This window comes from Acipenser ruthenus, chromosome 50, assembly GCF_902713425.1.
Source record: "Acipenser ruthenus chromosome 50, fAciRut3.2 maternal haplotype, whole genome shotgun sequence".
In the NCBI taxonomy this organism is placed as follows: Eukaryota; Metazoa; Chordata; class Actinopteri; order Acipenseriformes; family Acipenseridae; genus Acipenser; species Acipenser ruthenus.
Genome location: NC_081238.1, coordinates 800,176 through 805,845, shown reverse-complemented (window position 1 = coordinate 805,845; position 5,670 = coordinate 800,176).

Here is a 5,670-nt window from a genome sequence, read left to right as displayed (position 1 = left end):
AGAGAAAGAGAGGGGGTAGGGGAAGGGAGGGGGAGAGAGAGGGGAGGGAAGAGAGAGGGAGAGAGGGGAAGGGAGAAGGGAGAGAGGGGGAGAGGGGAGGGGGAGGAAAGAGGAGGGGGAGAGAGAAAGGGAGGTGGAGAGAGAGGGAAGGTAGAGGGGAGGGGAGAGGGAAGAGAGAGGGGGGGAGAGAGAAAGGGAGGGAAGAGAAAGGAAGAGAGGGGAAGGGAGAAGGGAGAGAGGGGGGAGAGGGGAGGGGGAGGAAAGAGGAGGGGGAGAGAGAAAGGGAGGTGGAGAGAGAGGGAAGGTAGAGGGGAGGGGAGAGGGAAGAGAAGGGGGAGAGAGAAAGAGAGGGGGTAGGGGAAGGGAGGGGGAGAGAGAGGGGAGGAAAGAGAGAGGGAGAGAGGGGAGGTGGAGGAAAGGGGGAGAAAGAAAGGGAGGTGGAGAGAGAGAGGGGGAAGATGGGAGGGAAGGGGGAAGGTGGGAGCAGAGGGAGAAGAGAAGGGGAAGAGGAGAAGGGAGGGGGGGAGATTGAGGGGGAGGGAGGAGAGAGAGCGAGAGATGGGAGAGAGAGCGAGAAGGGAGAGAAAAAAATGCGTTTTTCCTCCTGCTCAGTCCTGTGTATATAAAACTGTCATGCACCACAGCACCACGCTCAGTTTTGCACGACAGCAGAGTTTCAAAACGCGGGATTGAGGAGGATAAAAACCCCTGGAGCCTGGGATATTTATTTTATTTAATTCTTAGCAGACACCCTTATCCAGGGCGACTTACAATTGTTACAAGATATCACATTATTTTTACATACAATTACCCATTTATACAGTTGGGTTTTTACTGGAGCAATCTAGGTAAAGTACCTTGCTCAAGGGTACAGCAGCAGTGTCCCCCACCTGGGATTGAACCCACGACCCTCCGGTCAAGAGTCCAGAGCCCTGACCGCTACTCCACACTGCTGCCCTCATTTAAACTGCATTGAATAACTGACCACCACACTGTCACATGGAAATGCATTTTAAACGCGGCTCAAACTCCACCCTTTTGCTCGGTCCAGTTTCCATGCACTTTGAACTGGAAATACTGTTTAACATTTACATCAGACTCCTGCTCTTTGTTCCAACCCCCATTTAATTGAACTAATCAAACCTCCATCAAGACCTAGTTCATTTTCTCATTTTACTTGTTAAACCTGGAGAGAGAGAGAGAGAGAGAGAGAGAGAGAGAGAGAGAGAGAGAGAGAGAGAGAGAGAGAGAGAGAGAGAGAGAGAGAGAGAGAGAGAGAGAGAGAGAGAGAGAGAGAGAGAGAGAGAGAGAGAGAGAGAAAGAGAGAGAGAGGGGGTGAGGGAGAATTTGCCCATCGGTATTGCATGCAATCTATGCAAGCCCTGGCAGTTTTGGTAACTTTAAAGTGATGTCACATCCTTGGCATTCACTGGTGCGGTCAGGTCACATGACCTCCACCCCCCCCCCCCCGCCCCCCCCGCCCCCCCCCGCCCCGCCGTTAGACTCATGGTCACCAGGTGGTATGTTTCATAATGTAACAATCACAGGAAAGCAGAAATGACTTCAGAAGCACATGATTGAGAAGGAAAGAAAGAGAGAGAGAGAAAGAGAGAGAGAGAGATTCTTACACACAGACACAGCAGTTAACAGTCACGTCTAATTTTACACACGCACCAGGACATGGGATAGCACGAAAGGCACAAGCACCCGTGTGAGCAGCAGAGTGGAGCGCCTGCGGTCTCATTTCCTTTATAGAAGGCAAGCAGGTAGCGCTGCTGCCTGTTTTAATTAAAGAAACTGTACACCACAGAACCGCCAAGAGATATCTGAAAATGACTCAGACTGTACAGAGGTGCAGCTCATAGCAGGTATTCACTGCAGGGTTAGAAACTCACGCTAGCCCTACTGCTGCTGCTGCTGCTGCTGCACCCAGTCCTGGGGTTCAGAGCTCCCCTCAATGAAGTCTGTTATTATTATTAATATTGAAATGATCAGGATCCAGGAGTTTGAGCAGGGTTACAAACTCACACTAGCCCTGCTGCTGCTGCTGCACCCAGTCCTGAGGTTCAGAGCTCCCCTCAATGAAGTCTGTTATTATTATTAATATTGAAATGATCAGGAGCCAGGAGTTTGAGCAGGGTTACAAACTCACACTAGCCCTGCTGCTGCTGCTGCACCCAGTCCTGAGGTTCAGAGCTCCCCTCAATGAAGTCTGTTATTATTATTAATATTGAAATGATCAGGAGCCAGGAGTTTGAGCAGGGTTACAAACTCACACTAGCCCTGCTGCTGCTGCTGCTGCTGCACCCAGTCCTGGGGTTCAGAGCGCCCCTCAATGAAGTCTGTTATTATTATTAATATTGAAATGATCAGGATCGAGGAGAGGGATGTTAAATACACCCTTCCTTTCTAAACCTCTTAATTCAGATTCTTTCTATTGACAAAAAACAGTTTGGTAAAAACACACAGGAGCCACATTTCCACAAAAAAATTTAAAACTTTTAATCTTTTTTTTTTTTTTTTTTCAAAACCAAAAAATAAAATGGAACACAACAGCAATAAATGGTACAAATTTCTATACAGTGGGTATTTATTTCAACAGACCCTTTCCCAAGGTAGAAGACAGACACGCACTCTGAAAGCAGACGGTAGATTCTTAACTTCATCCATCTTAGTGCTGCCAAATAATCTTAACCAATCCGAAGCCCTGGCAAGCTCACCAAAAACACGGCTGCACAGGGACTTCATAGAAAACACTGACAATTTATTACATCATTCACTTAAAAAAAACAAAAGGATTGAACCAGAGTAGCCTTCGCAAAGTGAAAGGCAGAGAGGGCTGTTTGAAGCAATAACTGGTCACAGGTCAGATTCTGAAGTTGCATTTTCAGCTGCTGTTCAAACCATTCCATAGCGGTCTGATCCATTCCAGGTTTTATAGAGTGTACCCAGTAACAGTGCAGTCAACGACCCAGTAAAACCTGGAACCTTTCACAGCTACAGATGCAGAGTCGTGCTTCTGTTCCCTGTAATCTGTAGGTTTAAACTGCTGGTAAAGACCAGATCCAATGGATTGTGATCGCGATTAGCGACCCACCCACATGATCGCTGGTCCTGGAAGCTGTATCCGTGGGCAAACTGGTGCTCACTGATAATACTGATGCAGGAGCCGTGGTGCTCAAGCCAAATCTACTATCCTATAAACTCTCATATCAAAGTGCTGGAATAAAAGTACTGTATTTTAAAAGCAATGGTGATCTTAAAACAGAAATATGGGCGTCTGTCTGCGAAACCAGGGCCCACGATCTTGAACACCTGCATTTTACACTCAGTGCGGCCGTTTCTCTGCTCCCTAAACAGAAGCACAAGCAGATGTTAGATTGCATCGCTCCAATACAGCATAGCCAATCCCAACACTGTGTTAAGATTGTGTTTCCTTGCATCAGATGCCCACTCGCTACCGCAGCTCGAGATCCGACCCCCTACAGGACAGACCATGCACTTTCAGAAATCAACCATGGACACAGGGGGTACCCCCAGTGTAAAGACACTGAATACCCCAAAAAAAAATTCTGTGCATTTGTAATGCTGGGAAGGGGTTCTCTCGACGTTAGCGTCTTGCTGCTGGCGCTTATTAAAATGATCCCAAGTGCCCCCTCAAATGTTATTAGTTATAAAGATTTGTTTTCACGCATGCATTATATAATGTATATATTATATAGTGCAGATTCAGTTTTTTTTCCTCTCTCAAGGCAGCAGGTAACTAGCAAGCTGCTAGTAAAACAGGTAACACAAGCTTCCAAACTTGGTGATCCCTACTTCAATTTTCACGCACCCAATTTCCCTGCATAAAAGGACAAGCTTTTGGAGGGCTCTAGAAAATGCATTTGGTTCGAGTCACTCAAGAGCTAGATTTGTCCCCCCACACACACAGGCACCTACAGACCACAGGTGCGGGCAAAGTGTCAATAATGTGTGAACTGAGAGATTGCAATCTGCAGTCACTTCTGAGCAATTGGAAACCACACAAACACATGGCGACATCACCCTATACATTAAACTGAAATGAGAAACCGCCTTTATATACATTAACGCCCAGAAGGCTTCTTGATAAAGGGGAGACTGGGATCTTTTAATATATAGTTTAGCATGTCATAAAAGTACTGTACGGTTTTTATTTTAAAAAAAAGGATCATTTAACCCCACAACAGCCCTAACACTAGACTGGTAATGTGTACCTATAGACCAAAACTAACATTTTATTTAGTTAAAATGGAGACTCACAAAATCGCACACACAAACAGAACTAGTTTTATTTAATTTTTTTTATTTGCACCTTACAAAAACTATACAACAATTATCCTTGCAAAACCCAAAAAAAAAAAAAAACAGGAATTGTAAAAAGCTATTCACAACTGTACAGAGAGGGGGCGTGTTTGAGCCACGTGTCGAGTAGCTAGCCGATGAACGAACCAATTCGAAAAATGGTTTTTAGTAGCATTATGTGATTGTTGGTAAGTTTAGAAAAAAAAAGTTCTTAAAAAGGGATAAATATTATTTTACAGAAAAAAAAACACACAAGAATTAGGCGAGCGTTTCTACAGATCTGTACCGTTTAATGTTTTTTTTTTTAAAAACTAATGTTTCACAGCAATGTTGTTTTCGCATCGAGTTCTCAAACTCGAAACTAGTTCAGATCTGTGTCTTTCAGTAGCAGAGAGAGTCTTGCCTCACCAAAATTTGAAAAAACTTTATCTAAAAAGCTTTAATGAACATTGTGTTTCTAGACAGAGGGCTGTTGTGGGATCACAAGTTTAATGGTTTTAGCAATTTCTATATAAATTAAAAATCCAACCTTCCACACCCCCCATAGCATTTTATCCCTCTTTTAAAAAAGGGTCCTCACTATATAATTTGATCAAAGTGTCTTTTGACGTTACAGAAAACTGAAGGTACTTCTGTTAGTCTGGATTAGACTGGATTTTGTCATTCAAGAAGACTTCAAGCGATCCTCTGATTTTATAAAAACAGGCTGCCAACCCCAATCCTGGAGGAGCGCCGCAGGGATTACTGGTTTTCATTCCACCCGAGTTATCAATTACTTAAGTATCAAACCAATTAATTTTCTTAATTGGTCAACACTAACGTTCTCTCCAGGATTGTGGCTCTCCAGGATGCGGTTTGGATCCCTGTTAAAGAACACACAGCAACACTAACCGAGACTGGAGCGTTTGATGGTCTTCAGACAAGAGGTTTCGCTCCTGAATATAACACCTATTCTAGTCCAGAAGACCACTTAGTAATACAGTCTGTATCTAGAATGGATTCCATAGTGTGGGGAGACTGACAGATTCCAGAACTCAGTATTATGGAGGTTTGGGTCATTTCCATAGCGATATCCTTCCAGTTAAGGAATTTTAGAAAATTAACTCCTTTTGAAAAGAGAAAAAAAAAAGGGGGGGCAACAAATGCCTTCTAGTTACCCTGCCTTGCCTTAAGAAATAAAAATTCACGATGTAGCTACACCTTGTAGCCAATAGAAAAATAAACAAACAGAAAAATACAGGACACTTATCAGTCATTCAAGTCTCATGAGAAAAAAAATTAATCCCACCCCTCCCCCTTAAAATAAAAGTGGGGGTCCAATTTTTTTCTCCTCCCCCCCCCCCC